The sequence below is a fragment of the Manis javanica genome, chromosome 5 (assembly GCF_040802235.1).
Source record: "Manis javanica isolate MJ-LG chromosome 5, MJ_LKY, whole genome shotgun sequence".
NCBI classification, from domain to species: Eukaryota; Metazoa; Chordata; class Mammalia; order Pholidota; family Manidae; genus Manis; species Manis javanica.
The window spans coordinates 132,829,155-132,853,974 of NC_133160.1; the positions used below are offsets into that span (position 1 = coordinate 132,829,155).

At 40.8% G+C, this 24,820-nt stretch overlaps 1 long non-coding RNA gene and 2 other non-coding genes across 4 annotated transcripts; all 3 read left to right on the forward strand.

Annotated features, from left to right (window-relative positions):
- The first annotated feature begins 1,466 nt into the window (after positions 1-1,466).
- LOC140849624 (uncharacterized) lies at positions 1,467-12,686 on the forward strand. Of its 2 annotated transcripts, XR_012131734.1 has the most exons (4): positions 1,467-1,560; positions 1,835-1,973; positions 5,413-5,571; positions 6,107-12,686. It is a non-coding gene; the product is annotated as an uncharacterized lncRNA (long non-coding RNA). The 2 variants fall into 2 exon arrangements; XR_012131733.1 differs by having other exon boundaries at positions 1,468-1,560; positions 5,413-12,686.
- LOC118968450 (small nucleolar RNA SNORA26) lies at positions 2,268-2,389 on the forward strand. Its single transcript, XR_005056105.1, has one exon. It is a non-coding gene; the product is annotated as a small nucleolar RNA SNORA26 (small nucleolar RNA).
- A 326-nt stretch (positions 12,687-13,012) lies between the features above and the next one.
- LOC118968455 (U6 spliceosomal RNA) lies at positions 13,013-13,119 on the forward strand. Its single transcript, XR_005056109.1, has one exon. It is a non-coding gene; the product is annotated as a U6 spliceosomal RNA (small nuclear RNA).
- The last annotated feature ends 11,701 nt before the right edge of the window (positions 13,120-24,820 follow it).

The following is a 24,820-nucleotide window of genomic DNA, read 5'->3' on the forward strand; positions in this document are numbered from 1 at the left end:
TTTTGATGTGATTCTTCCATTAATGTCTGTTGTATCTACTACACTAAAGGTTCCAAAAAGGCAAGGTTCATGTTTTGGGTTTTTTTCTCACTATCTCCTTATGTCCAGTGCTTGACGTATGGTAGGTGCTCAATATGGGTTCTATAAACTAACAAACACAGCCCAACATGATGCTATGGCCCCAAGGATTGGGTGTTTCTCTCTTTCCACTTTAATTACAATCACTGTTCTCCTCACCCCTGGCCTGACTCAACCATGCTGTGAAAACATACATACTTCACTAGGTAAAAGCACCTTGGTGAAAATAAAATGTGAATTTAAGTTAAAATGGAGAGGGATGGAAAGAGATAGCAATGAAATAAACATAGTTAGAAATGGGTGGTGAATAAACATTAGCAAGGGGCAGTATGAGTAGTGGTTAAACCCATATCTTGAACCAGACAGAAGAGCAAAAGACAGAGAGAGGAAGTCAGGAGGAGGTAGGAGACAAAAAATAAAGACTGGCCTGCAGAGGCCTGAGGAGGCTGGTGTAACTGAAGCCCAACCAGAGACGGGGGAGAGGTGCTGGATCCCCTCCAGCTGACAGAACAGTGGGAAGGATAAAGCAGGCTATCGGCCCATGCAGGGGCTAGGAGGGGAGGGGCTGAGAAGTGGAAGGGTTTGAAGACCACCATCGCATCCCCACTAACAGTAAGTCTCTCCATGAGTATCCTCTGACTAGTGACCGCCACCAGGACTGTGGAGCATATGCCCACACTCCAGAGTGATGGACCTTGTCCATGTTGGTCTCCTCTGCTGTTATCAAATACAGACCAAAGTAGGACCCTACTCGGGTGTGTAGGGCACACACCAGCCAGCACTGCTAGGAGAACCTTTCATCAGGTTTAGTCACTTCTACAGCGACATATATTTTCCAAAGCGACACAGTAACGCCAATCATAATGAGTTTTGTTTCTTTGTTTCTTAGGGTCAGAAAAGGCATTTGTTTCAGGAGTGATTATTTACTATCTTTACCTTTTCAAGTTGTAATAAATACTTGTTTTTCCATAGCGCTTATCACCCTCAGACATATTCTCTATTTCCGACTTGCCTTTTTTGTTCTCCACAAGAATGTCGATCTAGGCTTTCGTTTCGTCCATTAATGACTAGAAGGGTGCTTGGCACAGAGCAAGCTCTCCAAAATGAGTACGAATGTGGCATAGGAAAGAGAACCTCGGGATTCTAGGAGGCTGGGACCCAGAGCCGTGGCCAGGGGCTGGGCTGGGGAGAAGGTAACGGCGAAGGCCGCGTCAGTAGAAGAATTGTTGGCTTGGAGGAACAGATCCAAGAGGGTCCTGAGAGGAGCCGCCTGGTCTCCCTGAGGCTCCAAAACAGATGCTCTGCTCAGGGTCGACTGGTCCACACGCCACAGAAATTGATGTAGCCGGGCCCGCCCCTCTGCTCCGCCCCCTTCCATCCCTGCCGGGGATTGGCTGCTCGCCTGGCAGCCCTCCTCCCCGACCGGCACCGCCTACCTGGTCTCCGCCGGTCGCGAGCCTCTTTGTCTCGTGGATTTGGGTGGTGAGTGTGACCTGGGTTCGCGGACCCTTGAGGCGGGGAGGGCACCCAGCTGGGGCTGGACCCGGCTGGGGGTGGGTTCGCCCCGCGTCCCCTCGAGCTTTGCCCGCCCGGAGCCCGCTGCTCCCGGCGGCCAGAACGTAGGGGTAGAGCAGCCCTCGGCGGCCCGGGGGGCAGGCGGCCGTGCCCGTCCCGGGGCTGCGCGAGGCACAGACCCCCGCCCGGCCGTCCGCAGGCAGGCCCGGTGCGGTGACAACTTTGCGCTTTGGTCCTCCAGCGCGCAGCCGTGGCTACTGTGTAGCAGGTTCCGGGCCGGGCCGGCCTGAGGCGGCCAGAGCCCATCCGGAACCGACCCTGGACCCGGGGAGTTTGTCTCCAGCGTCTGCGGGGGTGCAGCGGCGGAGTTCCACGCACAGGTATGTCCCCATTCTTGAGTGAAATGAAATGAATGGCCCAGGCCCCGAGCACGTGGTCAATGGCGACCGAAGGGGCCCGGGCGCAGGTTGCTGCAAAGGCCGGAATTCGTCTCTCCCTTAACGTAAAAAAAATTTACGTTCGTGGGCACCCAGCCGCTTTTAGTCGGTTTTCGGACTTGGTAAAGAAAGTGCCTAGTGCAAGATCCGGGAATATTGACTGTTGATGATAGAGGCACTCAGGAAATGGTAAGAGTACCGCCCTCCCTCCCCTCACCCCCAACATCTCCCTTTCCTGTGCCCTTTTAAGGTTGATGCTGTACCTTAAGAGGCTAACACAGAAGGGTAAAGAAAGTCTCCACAAAACCCAGAGAAGGGATTGTAAAACTCCTCTTTGGATCCTGTCTGGAGTTACAGCTGAACCAGAAGAAAAATTCTTTTCAGATTGAGCACCTTTGTGATAGTTTTACACAGCTCAGAGTACAAGTGAAGAATTTATACCTAACCTTGGCGTTGATTTGTTAGGGTAGGCAGACAGATAGGAGCCCCAGGCAGAGGGGGGAAATGAAAAACATAACCCTCAATCCCCAAAGCCACCCTCACCAACAAACCAGATGTACTCAGAGTACCTTAACTCTTGCAGAACATCTCGACCCTTGAGGTCAGAACATCCTGCTCTAGCGTCCTTGCGTAGCCAGACATGCGCAGATGAAGGTAAAATGGCAGTTTGACAGTTGTATAACCTTCATTTGCCACGCTTGACCAGTATGGGCAAATTAACCAAAATGGGCATGCACATGTCCTCAAACTCAAACAGCACATGGTGGTTATAAACTGTCTTAGGCTGGAGTGTTAGAGAGTGGTGGAACAGTGTGGAGAATGGGAAGATAGAGACCTATAAAATTCCCAAATTTGTAACCAAGTGGGGCACTTGGGCCTCTGCAAGTGTACATTCGCTTTGATTATTAAACTCCTTGCTGCTTTCACGCACTCCTTCCTCTCTGGTCTCTCCACTGTATTCTTTCCTTCTACAAGACAAGAAGTGAGGACAACTGGCACAACTGGTAACAGATTGACATGTTCAGATTAAGTATTTGTCTTTGTCACTGAAGACAGGAAGAACCATGAGAATGTCATAAAGACTTTAAGTTGAGGCCATCTGAAGCCATTAGCTCACAGAAGTCATGAAGCCTTCACAGCCAAACTTCACTGGGAAGAAACTAGATCCAGAATACTCCAAATTGACCCCTTTTTAAATAGTTTTTGGGCGCCCCATGCCTGCTGGCATCTGTACTTTCCATTCCTGGATTGGGTGTGCATCATGGGGACTTGAGTGAAAAATTCAATACTGTTTGACTAATTATGTACAAGAACTGCTACACTTGGAGTATATCATTAACATGTGATGAAAGCATGTTCTTCAGTGACTGCAAGCCTTGCCATCCCTTTCTGCCAGGAGATGGCGTATACATCAAAGTGTTTAGAAGAAAGTAAGCATTACATCACTGGGAGAGGCTGCACTGGTAGGTACTGCACACCATCTATACTGTCCTCAAAATTAAAGTCCTGGATTCACATGAGACAGCGGTCTAGGCACAGATCAGCCTTCGCATGGCAACTAGAAGGCCATCACAAGGGACCTCGAATTGAGGATTCCCAGAGCCTGCTCAGGCTGCAAATGCAGGCACCACAAAGTAGGCAGCTTATTCTAAGGTTTTGGATCAAGAATTTCGTCTTCATTTATTTTACCTTGAAACTTTTCCTCCCCTTGACCTGGAAAATTCTCTGCCTTGGAAGTTAAAACAAAACTCTTTCATTTACAGAAAAATTGGCTGGAGATGGCTTGTCTGAACCTGTTCTCCCTCTGTTCCTCCACCATGGGCTCCCTTTCAAATTGTGTCATGCTTCAACTAAACCTTACTGCTTTTATAACAACTTTAGCACAACCCTGACACCCGCTCATGCCAGTCTTCCAAACCCTGGCCACCCTAGCTAATCAGTCTGATGGCCTGTATGTCAACATCTAGATAAAGCACAAGAACCTGAACTAGTTTTTGTTCCTGACAATGCAAGCACATCGTGGACCCATTCTGGACAGTGGATATGTGAAAGGGAATGGTTCCCACAAGCAGGGGGATAAAAATCTAACTTCCTGTGTTAGAGTTATTTGGCATCAGGAAACCTCCATGGAAGCTGAACTGGCCTTTTCTCAGGTGAAGCTACTGGAGGGAAATTTTTCTCTTTGCACTGAAAATAAAGACAGCACTGGACGCTCCCTATATAACATATTAAAACAACACTATAACCAAACACTATGGTTTGATTCCACAGATGACCATTTCAGACTCTCAACAGATGTTATAAATAAGTTACAGACTGATTATGATGGAACAAATGCTGGCCTAGTCGCTGGATAATTTCCTGGTTTGCAGACTGCACAAGTGGGGCCTGGAACAGCTCAGCTGTCCCCCTGATTGGTCTGCCCAATACCCAAGACTACATCTGGGTGGACCAAAACTCTGGAATGACCTGGTGAGGTAATGACACCCCACTCTGTAACTGCCAAAATCAAAGCAAAGTTCTTCTTTACGAGGTATTTTGCAACCTGTTTTGCTCTTGCAGCCTCACAGAGACATGGGAAAGAAGTTGTGCAGATGCCAACATAACTACTGGCAGAGGTTGTGATGGACACCAGACCCCAGCCTGCTGGGACACTGCTTCCACTCTGACCTTTGTGAACAACTCTGGTCTCCCTACTTAATGTGGCAACAAATTATATAAAGGGTTCCCACCTAAATGGCCAGGGTGATGTGGACTCGGGTACCTGGTACCTTCCTTTACCAGGTATCCCACTTTAAATGCTGGCCAAATTATACATTTGAGCTCCTTCATACATAAAGTAATTAACCACATAGACACAGCCAACGAGGCATCCTAGACAATCCCATGTATTGCCACACCAATTCTGTAAGGACCCTTTTTCCAACTTGGGGAACTTCTGATCGAGAAAAATAGTTCTAAACATTTCCAAAGTAATGGAACAAGAATTTACTGCCACAGTGCAGATCATGGAAACATGCCCTCAGGAGTGAGCAGGCTAGCCTCTGTACTAACAAATCATCTTCTGATTACACAGGCTTCCCAACAGGGAAGACCATGTACAGGCTTCGGCAGACATGCTGCTTCTATGTAAATGACACAGGAGAAATAATGTCTATGAACCAGTTAAAAGAGCTGGCCAACAGTCTAGCAAATGAATAAAGCACAAGGAGTTAATTAGAGTGACCTATTCGCAGGATTGGAAGACTGGTTCAGAGGAAAATGGGGCTCTGCATTTGGGTTTGTCCTTTACTGCTTATTCATCTTTATCCAAATCTATGGTATTCTATCCTTCTGCAGACCTCTGACTTCCCATCCTCTAACCCAAGTCCTCTCTCTACAGCAGTCCACCCAGCTTCATGCCTGTGAAACTTCCTGTCAAATCTCAAGCAGGGAAACGAAGGGACCAAGCCCACAAGAATGGCATAAAGATGACTTTACACTGAGAACATCTGGAACAAACAGCAGCTGCAAACAAAAGCCTTTCTGAAACTTCCCTTTGGTGAGTAAAAGAGGCCTGAGAATGCAGCTGCCCTGAAGCCCTCTCTGCATGGCCTTCTATAAGGCAGGACCCTGACTTGGCATCAGGACCGCCTGAGGAGTTGTGTAAAGACATCCTAGCAGAATCTTCTGTGCTTCCCGCTGAAGCTTTAAAGCTCCCTCCCCAACCCTTCAAGCTGGTATAGAAAACCTCCCTGGCTATGTAGAGAACTCCTTATAGCATGTTCCTGAATACACACAATGTATAATAAGCTTTTCTTCTATTAATCTGTTGGTTAATTCACAGGCCCCCAGCCACTTGAACCTAAACTGGTAGAGGAAAAGTTTTCCTCCTAGTAACACTTTTCTAGACTTTTCCAGATACATCAGAGAGTGTGTGCATTTGGAAACTGATTTTGTTTGAAGGTGGAAGAATCCAGTGTACATGTGCCCAGGCTTTCTGGAAGTCCTTTTAAATGTGTCTGAAACAATAAACGTTGGGTAGTCATCCTGTATGTTCACTAACTGACTGAGAACTTTCTCTTTATCTCCCCTAGGGAAAATGCTATAAACCATTTAAGCTGGGATGATCTGCTGTGCTTTCCTGACTTCCTGTAGGCATTTAATCCACAGTCTGAGTTGTGTGCATTGTCGCCATCTTACCGCAGGCACAGCAGCAGGGAGGAAGGTTGTGGGAGCAGTGTAGGGGCAGCATGTACTGTACTGCATGTGGCACTCTGCCCTGTCCTGTGGTGAGTTCCTTACGTTTTTCTATTTCTCACACAGTGTTCTCCCCATTTAATAGATGAACAGACTGAAAGCGTACAGAACTTGCTAAAAAGTCCACCATTGCTGAAAACAAGGGCAAGATGCAGAACAATGTATTTAATTTGCTGCCACTCATAAAGCAGAGGAAATAAAATAATAAACACATGCACACATACATGCATCTACTCCACTTTTTACATATACAACTCAGAAAAGATAAGCCAGCAGCTAACAGAAGTGATTACATTATAAGGGGATGGACAGTGAGATACTGATCCCCCTTTGAAAAGTTAAATACAAACTGTAAACATTATAGCAAAGAGGCAACTTATTCACACAGAGAAAATTATTTCAAGTTATACACACACAAAAACCCCAGTATTACATCCTTAGGGGGTGGGTTTATTGTTCATATTAAGACTGTCAAAAGAAAGTAAGAAACAAAAAACATTCCAGTAGTTCAGGACATAACAAAAAGGCTCCTGCACAGAAGTCCTTCATCTGTTCTTGTGTGTGTTAAGCAAAGTGTAAGTAAACTGGCTTTGAAACTAGAGAAGCCCTTAAAAGATAAGCATGCAGCTTTCAGTATTGGCTGTTTGGTATATGGATCATGAGGTAGATGAGGGATGCAGGCTGCTGTATTAGAGCAGCAGAAGTATTTAATAAGTAATTGGGAAATGTTAAGAAAAGAAATCTCAATTCCAAACACAATCTCAATTTTCTTTTGTAAAATGGAGATAAAGAGTAAAGGGTGAGGAGGGTCAGTACTGCTTACTTAATGGCCTTTTAGAGTAGAAGAACCATTGAAAGAATTTATTCTTAATCTCATTTCAGGAGAAGGTTGATAGCCTTTGACCTTGGATTCAGTGCTGAAAGGTTGCTTTAAAGAGTTTTGAGACAAACTAGGTTATATATTCATTTTCTGATTTGTATACCTGTTGTCTAACCTACTAGAATATAAGCTTCACAAGGACAGGCATATTTGTTTGAATCACAATGAAGAGGGTTGTGGTAATGATTAAATAATTCATGTAAAGCCCTCACAGTTGACTATGGGCATTGCATAACTAAATGTAAGATTGAGTTCACTTATAGCCAGTATGAGTATCTAGCAGATTTGTATTCTGGCACTGACTATTGTCAAGTGTAAATTTTCAAAAACTTTTGAATTAGAATTTTTAGACCATTTTGGAATTCTTGTCTTGGCTAACTTTGTTTCCCTTTTCAAGTGTTGGGGTACATTAGAAACCTCATACATATATGCAGATATATCCATTAGCCCCTTATTTCCCAATGTCAGGTACTAACAGAGGAAAATTTATGAAATGAGAAGACAGTCATTGGAATGTTAGAAAATACCTATTGGAAGGATAAAGTCTTACTTTATGAAATAACAAATGATTTTGAGATATGTTAAGCCACCCAATATTGGGTTAGGTGATAATAAAGCTTTTCTACTTCCATATGTAAAGTTTGTAAGGGATAAAAAGTCGTGGAAAATAGTTTCAGATTTACTAGTGATGGATATAGACATTTTTTATGTTTGAAACTTAAATTATTTTGTAAAGAAAGTATCTTCCCATCATTATGCAACAGATGGAGGACAAGACACATTTGGTTGGCAAAAGAATTTATACTTTATTAGCCATCTCAAAAGCTCTACAAGACGTTTTAGTAATTCATTGAATTATTCATCACCATTTACCAAAACTCAAGGAGAGATATTATAAATCAAAGGCCGGGTAATCAATTCTGTTAGAATTAATTTTTTGAGTGAACCTACAATTAGGATTAGATGGCTCTCCAAAAGACATTGTTTTAAAGCATTTTGTTTGCAAATTGATACAGTTTTAGAAGTTGTGATTTAATAAATGAAAAACAAAGTATTGTTATACAGGCATTCTGCTTCTTATTAAAGTTTAACTCACAAAATTACTGCATTCAGCAACAGATTTTGCCTGTTGTAGTTATTGCTGTGCTGTTTTAATGGTGATTTTCTACTTCTACATTTATTAATTATAATTCTATGTGGAAAATTTGTTATTTCAATGATTGTTACCAGTATGGACTCATGAATAGAGACATCACCATTCCTCAAATTGTCCCAGTTTTGGCCTCTGAGGGCTCTTTGAAATTGGCTTCTAATCTTTTTGATGTAACTCCCATCCTTTGTTTTGTTTTTAATACTTCCTTAGTTTCTTTCTGGTGCTTCGAGATGCTCCGGCCTCATCTTGTATTTTTCTGTCCAGCCTTAGAACCAGTCATTTTCCTAAGGAACCATGGTTCCTTCTACTGATAACTGTTACTGAGAAACCAAGATGTGGGTGCAAGATGTGTTCACAACTGTTGCTAGCCCCCCTTGGTGGACAAAGCTGGGGAATATGTCTGTACATATGAATCCATGCATATGCAGGCACCTGCATTTCTGTGTCTAGACATATTTAGAATATATGAGTTCCCACTGATCCCTCCAACTCTGGGCCACAGTGTTCATTCTCACCCCACCTCCATCCTGCTTCTTTGTAACTTATTTCTGTGACAGTGAGGAACCTGTCTCCTGTTGTCTACAAATTATTGTCTTATTTGCTAAATGCTACATGTAAAATAGTTACAAAAAGTTCTGACAGAACTACTAAAATGTACCCGTGAGAAACAAATTTACCAACTAGAATACAGTTTGCCATTTTGTCTGTAGCTTTATAGTATCTAGTCAAAACTGTTTTCAAAGTTATGTCTGCTCCCAGATTTACTTTTATAAAAAGAATTTATACTTAATCAGGAAAATAACCTGTAAGAATTGACATTTTAAAAAGTTTAAAATCATAATTCTGTGACATTTTCAGAAAAAAATATATGTATATATTATACATGTAGGTTTTCTGAAACAGTGAACTATATTATTGTTTGTGTGTGTGTGTGTGCGTGCATGCATGCACATCTATATACCTCTTTAAAAGTTATCCATCACTGGAATCTAGATAATCTGTATCCTGTGAATCTATAATTCAGAGTAAAAAAAGTTTAAGTAACATCAAAACATTTTAAATCCTGAAACCAATTATATATATATATAAATACTTTGCATGTGTGTGTATGATCAAACTAATTGTCTTTTTTTTTTAGTGGTTTTTCTTCTGTATTGTACTTCCATTAAACCTTTCTTTAAAAAGAATGAAGCAGTTAGGCCATGTTTAACAGAGTATTTAAAGCTTCACTTTCTTTGGCTGAGTAATTTCACTAGGAATGTATATTAAGGAAATATTCTGCCTTTTTCATACCTTCTGTCTTCCTAATAAAGAATTTCTACAGAGTTGTTCAAAGAATCTTCACAGTGAAATTCAGTATTGCTACCCTTTTCTCTTACCTTCTTTTTCTCCATTATACTTACCTGGCCACATGGTTGACCCTCTCCCCAAACCATCCGCTACCCCTGGTTTGTACCTGCACCGTGGCATTGCTGGAAGCTAACCCATAAAAGTACTGCCAGGTGTCACTTGAAGTTCACAGTTACAAATCCAAAATTGGCGCCTAACATTTCCTGACGACCATTAATACTTTTCTTCTCCTCAGAGCAATCGGTCCTCTTCCCTCTTCAAACACACACTCATCTGACAGCCTTGCCCCATGCTTCATTAAGAGGTCGGAGCTCTTAGACAAGCAGTCTATGTTCTCACCAGGCTACGCCTACCTGCACTCTGCCATCCCTCTTTCCATGAAGTGCCCTTGAACTCATCAGTACTATGCTTGACATTCTTCCCCAGCCCTCTCCAGTGATGCTGCTGTCCACGAGGAAGATCATTCTTACCAAAGACACTGGTGACCCCCATTCTGCCAAAGCAGTGTGTGTGTGAACACCGATTGTTTTCTCTGGAGAACCCTGATTAACACACACACTCCTGGTTTTTCTCCTCCTCCCCTAGGTACTCCTTGGTCAACTCCTTTGCTCCATCTCTAAATGTTGGGAGCCTTCAGGGGCTGATTCTAGGCCCTCTACTCCTCTATCAGAAATATAACCTCCACCAATGTCTAACCCAGGTGCTGTCACTATACATAGTACCTATGTGCCAATGAGTCGTAAATCTCTATCCCCAACTCTGATTTCTCTACTAGACTCCAAACTTGTGTATTCATACTTAAATTTGCCATCTCCAGTTGGACTTAAGCATGACCAAAATAACTCAGTTCCTTCCACAAACCTGCTCCTTCTTCAGGTTTCCTCCTCTCAGTAAGTACCCAGCTGCTCATGTCAAAAATCAAGATGGTCTTCCACTATTCCTTGCTTTCCCTTTCCCCTCTAACCCAGCAGCCCACTGACAAGCTCTTCGAGTTGCTATGACATAACCCAGATACCACCATCACCCTGGTTCAGACCACCACGTCTGACCTTGACTACTACAATCCTCTCCTAACTCTCCTCTGTCTAATCTTGTTCCCTGAGAGTTCATTCTTTGTACTTCAAGGAAAGGAGACAAAATACATAATATCACACATTTCCCTTGTGGAAAGTCTCCAGGGGCTTCCCATGCAGTTAAAATAAAACCCAAACTCCTCACACAGCCTGTAAGGCCCTACATAGGCAGATGCTTTAGTCCTCAAGTGTGTTTCCTTGGGACCTTTGCTCTAGCTGCCCCTCTGCCGGCAGTGCCTACCCTGTCACCATCACACAGCCAGAGACCTTGTCACTGAGATCTCAGTTTAAATACAACCTTGGAGAGGCTTCCCTTATCTGACCTTAAATATTACCTTGGAGAGGTTCTCCCAATCTAATGAAACACTTCATCCCTCACCTGGTGGCACATTACATTACCCAGTATTCCCTTTAGAATGAATGAGGGGTAGTGGTGCTTCACCATCCGAGAGCACAGCATTAAGAGGTAGGAACTTCTGAATGAATTTAAATTATCCTTTGTCCTTTTGTAATCCTGTTTGGTTTTTAACATAAAGTTGAATGATTTCTCAATTATTTGCTTGTTTACTCATGCATTCATTCAACAAACATTAGTTAAGTACTTACTATATGCTAGCTGTTCTAGGTGCTGGACAGAGCAGTGAACAAGGGAGCCCTAGGGTTTACATTCTTTCAGGAGTAGAGGAAATCATGCTTTGGAAAGTGCTGCAGTAAAACTAAAATCTGATGTGATTTGGGAGTTGCGGGCAGGCAACCTTATAGTCAGCAGAGCAATTAAATGAAGTTTCTGATTAGCTACTTGCAGTATATTGGTATCTTTATATACCTTTGCTGGGATAAAGTTGCCTTACCTATTTCACTGTGTTCTTGTGAGATGGTATGAGTTCTGCATGTAAAGTGTCAGAAAGTGCCTGACATACAGAAAAGCAGTAAGATTAGTTTTCATTATTACTTTAAATGGGGGACTTAGGTAAGGTTTCCTGGAGGAGGAAACATTTCAGCTGAGACCTCAAGGAGAAGGGTCCAGCCTTGTGGAGATGGGGGCTTGGGAGAGAACTGCTGGTAAAAGACAGGTGGGGCAGTGCAATGACTGAAGCTGAGTGGGAGGAGGTGAGTGATCATGGGGCCCTATAAGTGTGACTGGTGATTTCAAATAGATTTAAGTGCTCATGGAAAGCAACGGATTTAAGTGGGCAAGTTGACTTGGTCTTATTAAGGTCTTTAAAAAGGATTACTCAGACTGTCATGCAGAGAATGGATTTTTAGGAAGACAAGGGTGGAAGCAGAGTGACCAGTTAGAGGTGGAGCTATTTCAGAGGTCAAGATAAGAGACTCCATGGACAAGATATGAGAAGTGGAAATGGAGGTAAGATGGCCTAACTTTGTGTTATACTTGGTTTTTAAACTTCCTGTTCTATTGAGCTTTTGTTTTCCATTTTATAGATATTTAAAACTGTAATAAATATTCAGATATTCCAGTCCTTTTCTACTGAATTCATCAAAGCAGAGAGAAACTGACTCTTTCACTGTAAGATCTGAAGAATCAAAAGTTAGCATAAGTACAGCCATCTTAAAGGCTTAAATACCACCCCCTAACCTAGAAGGAGGAAAATTATTAGAATCTTGAAAAACAAGTTAGTCAGCCAGTGTTAAATCTAGTGACCTTTAATTAGCTGACCTCAAATCAGTTAATCATACACACCAAGCTTATCTTACTAGAACCACCCTAAACATTCCGAAGGTAATCTTATCTAACCAGACCCCAGGATGTGGCCCCAGGCAAAGATTTATGTGTCTATGAAAAAACACTGTATTGTGATTGTGGAAAATGTTGCCCCCTTTGAAAATGCTATAAAACCTTCTGGCTTTGTGTGCTCCGGGTCCTTGTTGAGACCCGCTGCGTCGGGCTAACTTGGACCCCCGCTAGCTGGTTCCTGAATAAATTCCTCTTGCTTATTGGATCAAGAGATGCCTTTCGTGAGTGATTTGGGGCGGCGTCCTCCTCTGGGAGAATCCAACATTACAGATGTGTTTCAAAAACTTCCCTAATAGTTCTCTAGAATTTAAGCTTTTGTAATTGCTGCATGCTGTAAAAGATGATAACATTTTTCCCCTTTAACGTATTCTTTTATTTTTCCACTTATTTTTCCATGTGAATTTTTGGAAAATAGTTTATATTTAGCATTCTCTATATTGGAATGACACTAAAATAAAAATTTTATAACTAGTCCACATTTACGTAATTATAAATTAAATAGGGAAAACAAACATAAAAATATTTAGTCTGATGCTCGCTTCAGCAGCACATATACTGAAATTAGAATGGTACAGAGAAGATTAGTATGGCCCCTGCGCAAAGATGACATGCAAATTCGTGAAGCGTTCCATAGTTTTCTCAAAAGCACTACGGAGGTTCCTCAAAAAAACTAAAAATAGAATTACCATTTGACCCAGGAGTTCCACTCCTAGGAATTTACCCTAAGAATGCAGCAGCCCAGTTTGAAAAAGACATATGCACCCCTATGTTTATCACAGCACTGTTTACAATAGCCAAGAAATGGAAACAACCTAGGTATCTATCAATACATGAATGGATAAAGAAGATGTGGTACATATACACAGTGGAATATTGTTCAGCCATAAGAAGAAAACAAATCCTACCATTTGCAACAACATGGATGGAGCTAGAGGGTATTATGCTCAGTGAAAGTAAACCAGGCAGAGAAAGACAAGTATCAAATGATTTCACTCATGTGGAGTTTAAGAACAAAGAAAAAACACTCAAGGAGCAAAACAGCAGCAGACTCACAGAACCCAAGAATGGACTAACAGTTACCAAAGGGAAAGGGGTTGGGATAGGCTGGGTCGGAAGGGAGGGATAAGGGGGAAAAGGGGGCATTACGATTAGCATGTATAATGTAGGGGTGGGGACACGGGGAAGGCAGTATAGCACAGGGAAGACAAGTAGTGATTCTATAGCACCTTACTACGCTGATGGACAGTGACTGTAATGGGGTATGTGGTGGGGACTTGTTAATTTAAAGGCAAATGAAACATCAGATGCAATTAGCACATTTGTCCTTGTGTCCAAAAAAAAAAAATTTAGTCTCAAGTTTCAGAACTAATTTCTTATGCACCTCATTATCATTGTTTGTTTTCTGTCTCCATCCATCCTTTATGCCTGTGAACTCACTCTATTCGAGAATATGTTATAGCTCTCTAGTCATTTCCGTCTTCAAAACACTCTTAGTAATGAAGTTAAAAGCTAGCACTCATTGGTACTTAATATGTAGCAGGGACTGTTCTAAGCCCTTTACATTTTTGACTCGTGTAATCCTTAATTCTATGAGGGTATTAATGACATTTTACAGATGGATAAACTAAGGCACAGAGTGGTTAAATAACTTCCCGAATTCCTACAGCTGCTAAGGGTGAAAGCCAGGATTAGCACCAAGTAGCCTTTTCTGCAGGCCATTCTCTGAAGCACTACCCAGTAGAGTTTATAACTGAACAAATAGATACATACTATATCTTGTTCTAAGTATTTCATATTTTTGTGTCTATTATAAATTGGATCTCTTATTTTCAAGCTGATTATGACTGGTTATACAAGGATACTATTGACTTTTATGTTCCCTGTTATTACCCTATTTTTATACCTCCAGGACTTTTTTTTTTAACTGATTCCTTTGTATTTTTCTAGGGGTAGGGATTGCATCACCTGCAAATAATGATGCTTTTCTCTTTTCATGTATAAGTACATTAGCATGGAACTTCTAAAAGAATATTAAATAATTGTGTTAGTGGGAGTTAATTTTCAGACATGAAATTAAAGAAAATGTGTCTAGAGTTTCATTATTAGATCTAATTGCATAAAAGTTTTTTTTTTATGTATTTGAATTTATTCATCTTGCCTGTGATAGGAGCAAACATTTCCTTAACAATGGTAAGTAGAGATGAGATTTCTCCCCCAGACTTAAATTATCAAACATATGTGCTTTGGCTAGAAGATCTTGCAAATATAAAAATGAATTTAACTCAGCTAAATTGGACTTGAAGGTATGGGAAATACTTGTGTAATTTAGTGATTGTAGGAGAAGGAAAAGCGGTATAGATGAAACAGTATTTATTAGTTAACTGTTTAGGGCCCTAGATCTCAAACTTGGCTGCACATTAGAAATAATTGGTAAGATTTACAAAAAATACAGATGCCTGGGTCCCACTCCCAGGCAATCTGATGTAACTGGTCTGGGGTGTAGCGTGGGCATTGGGAATTTTATAAACACCCTCAGCTGATTCTAATGTATGGCCAAGTTTTATAACCACTAATTTAAGGGAAACTTTAAACCTATTTCTCACACTGTGCAAATTCTGATTTATAGGTTTGTGTAGCCTGCAAGTAAAATATGCCAGTGTGTACACCAATGTTCAAGCAGCCTTATTCACAATTGATGAATTGTGCCAAAAGATGGAAGCAACCCAGTGCCCATTGATTAATGTGAATGGGTAAACAAACTCTGGTATGTACATACAACAATATTATTCAGCCTTAAAAAGGACTGAAATTCTAATAAATGATTATCACAACATGTTGTAACATGCAGGGAACTTGAAAACATGAGTAAAAAAAAAAAAGCCAGACACAAAAAAGGACAAATACTGCATGACTCCCCTTATTTGAAGCTCCTAATATAGTCAAACTCATAGAGAAAGTCAAATAGAAGTTATCAGGAGCTGAGGAGGGTGAATGGGAACTTGTTTAATGGGTACAGAGTTTTAGTTTGGGCTGATGAAAAATTTCTGGAAATGGATAGTGTTGATGAACATTGTGAATGTTCTTAATACCACTGAATTGTACACTTAAAATAATTAAAGTGGTAAATTTATGTTATGTATATTTTACAATAAAAAATTCAAACAAAAAAGTTGCTAGTGTTGCTCTATAAGCCACCTTCTTTGACTAGTTTTAGGCATGTTAATGTTAAGGAATATAATATAGGGTGGTTTAGTAATTGTTTCAATAGAGTTGATTTGGAGGTAATTCTTTCCCCATACCATTTTCAAAGAAGGTGGCCCTTCTACTTACTAACGACTGTGTGCTGTTATAAAACCTTCATGTGTGCAGATGGGCAGAAGCATAAAGCTGAAATCTGCAGTGCATGGCTGTGGAGGGTGCTGTGTGTGGAGCCTCCTGAATCAAACATCAGAAGTTCTTACCTTGCACCTTAGATGTGTTCCTGCTTGGACTGCACATGTACACACCAAACAAAACAGACATTGTAACCACTACTCTTATTGAAAGATTTATCAAAAAAGTTAATTTGCATCTGATTTGATAATATTATTGGTGTTCCAAAGAGAAAAATGAATTGAACTGAAACATCTCTTTGGTATCAATTTTCATGACAAAATTGAGGTCCTTTATAAAACTGAGAAGTGAATCACAATATTAAAGGCCTTGATTTAGTCTAGTCCTCATTATGTGCTTCAGCAGAAGACAGGTGAGCTTTCTTGGCTTGGTTTGCCTATGCAAAATAATTGAATCATAAATACATATTGGATGCAAGTAGCAAATTAGTAATATTCAGAATTCCTAAATTCTGAAAGATGTAGAGTCTAGATCTATCACATGCTTCCTCACCAAGCAGAGGTAGAAGCATGGTTCTGAACTGTGGTTAGTGCTACTGAGTCTATTAATTTCCTATGACTACTGTAACACCTTACCACAAACTTGGTGGCTTAAAACAATACATATTCATTGTCTTACAGTTCTGGTGGTCAGAAGTTTGAAATCAGTTTCACTGGGACAACATTAAGATGTCTGCAAGGCTGTGCTCCTTCTGCGGACTCTAGGGAAAGATGTTTCTTTGCCTATTTCACCTTCTAGAACTGCATTCCATGCATTCCTTGTCTCAGGGCCCCTTCCATCTTTGCAGCCAGGAGCATAGCATCTTGCCTCAGTTGTTCATTGTTTTCTAATACTCTGCAGTCAAATCCCTGTCTCTATAAGGACACCTGTATTTACATTTAGAGTCCACTCAAATAATCCAGGATAATTTCTTCATCTCAAGATTTTTAGTTTAATCATATCTGCAATGTCACTTTTACCATATAAGCAAAATTCACAGGTTCTTACAATGAGAGTGTGGATATATTTGGAGGCCATTATTCAACCTTCCATACTGAGGAACAGAACTTTGAATTTAATTAGTTTAAATAGCCACTGTGCCAGTGGCTACCATATTGGACAGTATAGACAAAGGAACATTTCCATTTTCACAGGAAGTTCTATAGACAGCTTTAGAAGACATCCAGAAGCCAATGCCAGATGCTTTGTTTCACAGCTATTAGACATCTTTAGGTTATTATTGGGCTGTTCTTCAAAAAAGAAAATATGTGAACCTGTTTCTTAGAAATTCAGAACACATCATCCTGTAGGGTGGGCCAAGGAAAACCCCCACACCCTTCAGCACTGAGCAAAGATTTAATGGGTATTTATGAAAGTTCAGGCACTGAACTCCAAAAATAGTCCACAATCTACAACATAAGCATTGTGAGAGCAGGAAGCACTGAGAGCATGAGATCAGAAACCAGTTCTGGGGAGGTCAGGGAAGGAATTCTGGAGGATGTCAAACCTAAGTTCAGAGGTGGCCAAGCCAAGAATAACAAAACACAGGCAGGTAAGAAATACAGCAGAGGGAGAAGCATACACAGGCAGGATATTAAGTGATGTTTTTGGAAGTAGTGCTGTATGTCTTAATATGTGGGGTCAAAAAATCTTTTCTGCCAAATCTTGATGGGCTTACTATGTCATGATAAGGAATTTGGACTTTATCTTGAGTGTCAGGACTGGTTTGACTGTAACCAACAGGGCCAGTAATCATGCCTAAAACAAGGTAGATGTTTCTAGGAATCAAGACTGATGTGGAAGTTGTGTTCCATACAGTCCTTGGGCTCAGTTTCCTTCTGCATTTCTCCGCCTTCTCTAGTATATTCTTTTGCTAGGGTGGTTCTAACAAAGTTCCACAAACTGGGTGTCTTAAGCAACAGAAATGTATTGTCTTATAATTCTGGTGCCTGGACATCCAAGGTCAAGGGGTTGATAGAGTTGGCTCCTGAGGACTATGGATGAAGCCGTCTCGGGCCTCACCCCTAGCTGCTGGTGGTTTTCTGGCTATCTCTGGCAGCCGTTGGCTTGTGCAAGCATCTCTGCCTTCATCTTCATGTTCATATAAGATTCTCCATATATATATCTGTGTCCAAATTTCCCTTTTTAATAAGGACATCAATCATACTGGATTAGGGGCTCCCTCTACTGCAGTATGACCTCATTTTAATGTATATATGCAATGACCCTATGAAATCACATTTCAAATACTGTCACTTTCTGAGGGACTGGGGTTAAGACCTTAGCATCAATTTGGGGGCCAGGGAGTCGACAGAATTCAACCTTAACACCTAGGAGGTGGTCCTTATCCTATGGTCCAAGATTAGAGCACTAGAGATTCAGCCATCACATTCCCATTCAGCAGCATCTCAAGGACCATCTTTGCAGGTCCTCCACATTAATTCAGATGTTCTCTCCTGAGGGTGCTAACAGAGTCTGGTTCTGAGGTGGTCCTTAGAGGTTGTCCTAAAGAAGGCACTGACCACTCTTTAACACCTCCTCTACAGATGCAAGGTCAGAGAAAAGCCTGGCTGGAGAATGAGGAGAGGGAGAGAAAGGTTGTGGCTTCTCAGATTATTCCAAAAGTCCTCATGGAGGAGCAGGGATTTCAGGAGACTTTTACAAGATAGTATTGCTAGGGCCGATGGTTTACTTCACACAGGTCAGGTTCGCGGTGCATCGTACAGACATGCAGAAAGGACTCGTTGCCACTTGGATCAGTGTACACGCTTTCCCTCTCCCTGTTGCAATGTCTGTTCTGCTGTGGGTTGTGGTTATCGTGTGTTTGCCTCTTCTACTAGACAATATGTTCCCGGAGAGGAAAGAAGCCCCTTTAAAGTCTGATAGGTCTCACAGAGGTGATGGTAAGGATTCATATCTTAAATCTCAGCTCTCGCACTTATTAGCTGCAGGAATTTGACCTCCCAAAACCTTAGTCTCATCATCTGAAAAATAAGGTAACAATATTTACCTTGCAGTGTTGTTATGATCATTCAACAATAACAAATGTAAGTGCTTGGCCTGCAGTAGATGCTCAATGGTTACTATTACCAATTATTTGTCATAGTGTCTCCTAGCACATAGTAGGGCCTAGCACAGGGTGTCTTGAAAAGTGCTCAATAAATACTTGTTGTCCCCAGTGGAAACTTAGATCATGACTAAAGCCCTGTGCTAGCTCAAGTCTGGAAACTGATGATAAATTAAAATAGTCATCTCACTCATTGTGGAGCATAACAACAAAGCAAAACTGAAGGAACAAAACAGCAGCAGACTCACAGACTCCAAGAAGGGACTAGCAGTTACCAAAGGGAAGGGGGTGGGGAGGGTGGGTGGAGAAGGAGGGAGAAGGGGATTAAGGGGTATTATGATTAGTACACATAATGTAGGGGCATCCCAGGGAAGGCAGTTTAGCACAGAGAAGACAACTAGTGACATCATCCTACTATGCTGATGGACAGGACTGCAATGGGGTGTGTGCAGGGGGACTTGATAATATGGGTGAATGTAATAACCACAATGTTGCTCATGTGAAACCTTTATAAGGTTGTTTATCAATGATACCTTAATAAAAAAATTAAAATAGTAATCACAGAACTGAACCATAGGACATTGGAAAAGAAAGTTATTAAATACAGTTCTGGGGACAAATAAATACATAAAAGAAACACCTGAAGGACATAATATGTACACAGGTATCATTCTGTAGTCATAAGACTTCAGTGTCACTGATGGAATATGGTTTGACAAATCCCTTATACATAGGAGCCAGAACTGACTCATACTTCTGATCTCAGGTCTGTGGGCAAACTCTCAGACACAGCTAGTGGCAGCCCAGGGAAGTCCTGTAAAAGAGAACTGTTGTGTGTGACCATGGGTGAGAACAAATAATTAACTACAGGTAATGGTACTAAAGCAGGAATCTTTTTCTGTGATTTGGGGCTGTGTATTTTATGGTGTCTTACCACAGGACATAACTACCAAAGCATTAAGCTCTCCCACACCTGAAATATTTTCACTGCTTAAAGTGCAAGGTCACAAGAACTGTATGTCTTACCTATCTCCGGGAATATGTATTTTGAATTTCTAAAATGAGATTTTACACACACATTTTTGAAGAGCACCCCAGCAGTAAACTAAAGATGGCTTGTAGCTATAAAATGAAGTATCTGGTATTGGCCGCTAGATGTCTTCTAAAGCAGTGCTATCAACATAACCTCCTGGGAGGATGGAAATGTTCTATGTCTGTTCTGTCCTGGTAGTCACTAGCTATATGGCTATTTATTTTGTAACTTAATTAAATTAAAAATCAGTTCATTGTTACACTATCAAGGGTATTATAAAGCTATAGTAATAAAGACTGTGTGGTATTAGTGCAAAGATACACAAAACCAATCTGTTAAACACAGTAGGGTTGGGAAATAGCTGCACACATATATGGCCATCTGCTTTATGACTGCTGCAAAAGGGGGAAAGTGATCATTTGAATTAACATGCTGGATTAATTGTATATCCTCATGGAACAAAAAGGTACCTGGACTCACCTCTATATCCCACCATTTACAACAATCAATCCAAATGAATTGCATGTCTAAATAGGTAAATTAAAACAGTAAAGCTTTTAGAGGAAAACAGAGGAGGAATCTTAATAACCTGGCAGAGGCAGAGACTTCTTAAATCCAGAAAACACCATAAAACTGATAAATTGGAGAATTAAAATTAAGAACTTTTTTCTTCAAAAGATACCATTAAAAGAATGAAAAGAAACCCAGAATGGGAGAAGATACTTATAACACATGCACCTGACAAAGTGCATTAAAAAAAAATCCTCTTAAAATTAACAAACTGGTATATTTATCCAATGGAATGCTACTCAGCAATAAAAAGAAATGAATTGCTGACAATGCAACAACATGGATGAATCAGTAATACAGTGTGCTCAGGGAAAGCAGTCTTACCAAAGAGTACATGCTGTGTAATTTCATCTATGTGAAATTTTGAAACAGATAAAGCTAATCTACAGTCGGAAAAAATCAGAGCAGTGGTTGCCCCCCAGGAGAGTGGAAACAAAGATTGACTGGGAGGCAGCATAGAACTCAAAACTCATTTGCTTAAAACTCAACAAATGTACACTGAAGATAGGTATACTTCATTTCATCTAAGTTAGACACCAAAAGAAACTTTACTGAATTTTAGTTAGTGATAATACAGGCTGAAGTATTTGGAAGACATATTGCTATCTGCAATTTAGTTTGAAATACAACATTAAGATGGATAAAGGATAGAAATGTAATAAAGCAAGTTGTATGAAATGTTAATGCTGGAATCTCTGTGTAAGGTCTACATGTATTTTCTGAAAATTCCTTAAATTTTCCTAATATTTGAAATTTTTTATAATCAAATGTTAGGAGTAATACAAATAAAAAAGACAGTACACTGAAAAATGGACAATTCTAACAGACTCTTCATAAAGTTATTTCTAAATAACCAATAAACATAAAGAGGTGTTCAACTTCATTAATCATCAGGGAGATGCAAATTATGATCACATGAAACGCAATTATCACCTGTCAAAATACCTAAATTGAAAAAAGGTGGAAAACAACATGTTCATGAGAATGTGGAACAATAGGAACTCTCATTATTATTTTGCTTATAGGAATGTAAAGTGATCCAAATATTTTGGAAAACTTTAAAAATGTCTACTAAGTTTGAACACAGCATCTATGACCCTACAGCACCTTTTGTAGGTATATATACAACAGAAACACATTAGTGTTCTCCAAAAGACTTTTATTGTAATGTTCATAGCGACAATATTTTTAATAGCTCCAGAGCGTACACTACTCCAATGTCTATCAACAATTGACAGGAGAAATAATTGTGGTATATTCACACAGTGAAATGCAATTCAGTCTTCTCATGAACAGACTGTAACTGTAGTCAACATATGGATGAACCTCATGAGGATAATAGTGAGTTAAAGAAACCAGACACAAGTGTATGTACTGTAATGGTCCCATTTATATAATGTACAAACATAAGGATACTAGTCCACTTCCTACTCTTAGGATAATGGATAACCCTTGAATGGAAGGGAGTGACTAGTGACTGAAAAGAAACATTTCTGGGATGCTGTTTCTTGAGCTGGTTGCTGGTAGATTCCTTTGTGAAATTTCAGCAGGCTGTATATTTGATATGTGTACTCATCAGTAGGTGTGTAATATTTCAATAAAATGCAGCCTCTGCCAAAACCTATGGGCAGTAAGGGACCACAGAAGGATTTGACATTTCAGAGACATGATCAGATTGCATTAGGAAGATTAATCCTTGGCTTTGTAGAGGGTAGCAAGGAGAGGAGCTAGGGGACAGTTTGTAGAAGTAATCCAGGCAAGCAATTACGAAGGCCTGAATTAAAGTAGGGCAATAGGGATGAAAGGGCAGAGTATAGTTGATGTTTAGAGAGCAAACAGAACTTGGGCAGATTACGAAATTCCTTTATGTCTCTGTTTCCTCATTTGAAAGATGGGAATAACACTACCTCCTTCCCTGGGGCTATTTTGATGGTTTAGTAAGAAAGCACAGTAGGTTTAGTAATGCCCACCAAAATTAATGCTCATTGCATATTATGCAGAGCAAGATGGCAGATACTGTGATTAGAAAACTTTAAGAGAAATACCTTAATTTGCAAGGTCCATGCAACCCTGCTTTGTCCCAAGCACAGATAAAAATCACCTCCCGGCCGAGGAATGGGTCAGTGTGGGACACCGGGTAAACGGACAAGGTTAGGAATAAGTAGAACTTGTCAGAACCCGAGCGTAAAATGGCCCGAAATTCCCACTAGTGAGGGGTTAGGCTTCAAGACACCAGAGATACCGCACCGGGAACCAAGCGCAAGCATAAGACCCTCCTCTCCTCCCAACCCTCTGAGAGGATGGGACTATGAGCGGGGCGGGAATTCAGGCCAAGGGGGTGGACATGGGAAAAAGATGCCAATGGGACGCGAGCGTTCCCGGATTTGACCAATCGGGTGTCCTCGGGACATCCCCCACCCGCTGATTGGCCGACCGCGTCTTCCAGGATTCTCGTGGAGGAGGGAGCCTGTCAACTGTCGCGCGCGGTCGCTAGGTCCAGCTTTTGGACACTTGTACCTCTGCTTTGTCTCTTGCTCTTGAGCTGAGGGAAGGCGGCGGGCAGGGTGCGAGGCCAGGGAGTTTGACGAGCTACAGGCAGGTTGCTGCCTCTCCTTGAGCCCCGGGCCCGGCGTGCCCGAGCCCGAGGTGAGACTCGGCCCGGGTTTTGGGTTCTTTTAGACGCCCAAATTTGAACTACACCTGACGCTCACCTGCCGGCTCGTCCGCACGGGGAGTGGAGATGCGCCGTCACAGCGGCTCTCATGCCACTAGGCACAAGGAACCCATTAGGCCCTGCCAGGAACTGACGCTCATTCCGTCGGTGTTGAAGGGTTTGCAATTTTGAAACGCAAATTTGAACTAAAACTAGTGGGTGATCTTGTGGTTCTATTGTCTACACACTTTTTAGTGCATGCAGTACAGTATGATACCATGAGTATAGCATAGTATAGACCGCCTTATTTAAATGGTTCCTGTTGTCCCAGCCCATTTTTAGCCTTTGCTTTTTCAGATTTACAGTTTGCGCAAGTGAAGGAAAAGTCACATTTACATCTTGAAGTTTGTTTTTATTGAATAGGAATACTTAGAGCATTCCTCTCCACCTCCTAAAAAGGTAATTCAGATTCCACCAATAAAGGAGTGGCATGTCAATAAGTATTGAATTTTTGCACTTAGCAAACCACAAAATTATCTTAAGTTACTCTACTTAAGACTAAAAGTCTTGAGCCCAAGTCCAAGTTTTCACTAAAGGGAAAGCACTGCCAAGAAAAAGGGGCAAGGAAAGCAAATGGAAAATGGGACGAAAATACTTAACCCTGTGGTTTCCGAATCTTCGTGTACTATTGTGAGAGTTTGTATAAAATAACAAGTATTGGCAAGGATATGGAGAAATTAGAAACCTCGAGCATTGTTGGTGGGAATGTAAAATGGTGTAACAGCTATGTAAACAGTTTGATGACTCCTCAAAAAATTAAGCATCAAGTTACTATATGACCCATCAATTCGACTTCTTGGTACATACCCCCAAAACTGAAAGCAGATATTCAAATACTTGTACACCCATGTTCATAGCAATGTTATTCCCAATAGCTGAAAGGCGAACACAACCCAAATGTCCATCTAGAGATGAATGGATAAATAAAATGTATATACATACAACAGAAATATTATTCAGCCTTTAAAAGGAGTGAATAATCCCTGCTACAACATGGTGAACCTTGAAAACATTATGCTAAGTGAAATAAGCCAGATAAAAAGATGAATACTGTATGATTCCACTTACATGAGATACTTAGTGTAGTTAAATTCATAAAGACAATAGTTAAAATAGAGATTACCAGGGTCCAGGGAGAGGAGGGAATGTGGAGTTACTGTTTAATAGATGCAGAATTTTGTTGGGATGATGGAAAATTTATGGAAATGTGATGGTTATACAACATCGTGAATGTAATTAATACTACTGAATTGTACTTAAAATGGCTAAAAGGTTTGTTATGTGTATTACACCACAAAAATAAAAAGCAAAATTCATCAATAGATACAATCTAAGGTCACAATCAATCATTGGAAAACCTCATTTTAATTTTAATTCCACTTTAAAATTAAATTAAAATTTAAAATTTTAATTTTAGTTGCATTGTACAAACAATTGGTGAAAGCCTTTCAAAGTTCGAGAACTAAGTGAAAGAAATCCCTGTTTAAAGCTTATGAGATGCTGTTTTTCAAAGTATATGTGTTTGTTTAAACTCTAAATACACTAGGCAGTATTTGTAGGATAAGTATGGGTAACAGTACTTAA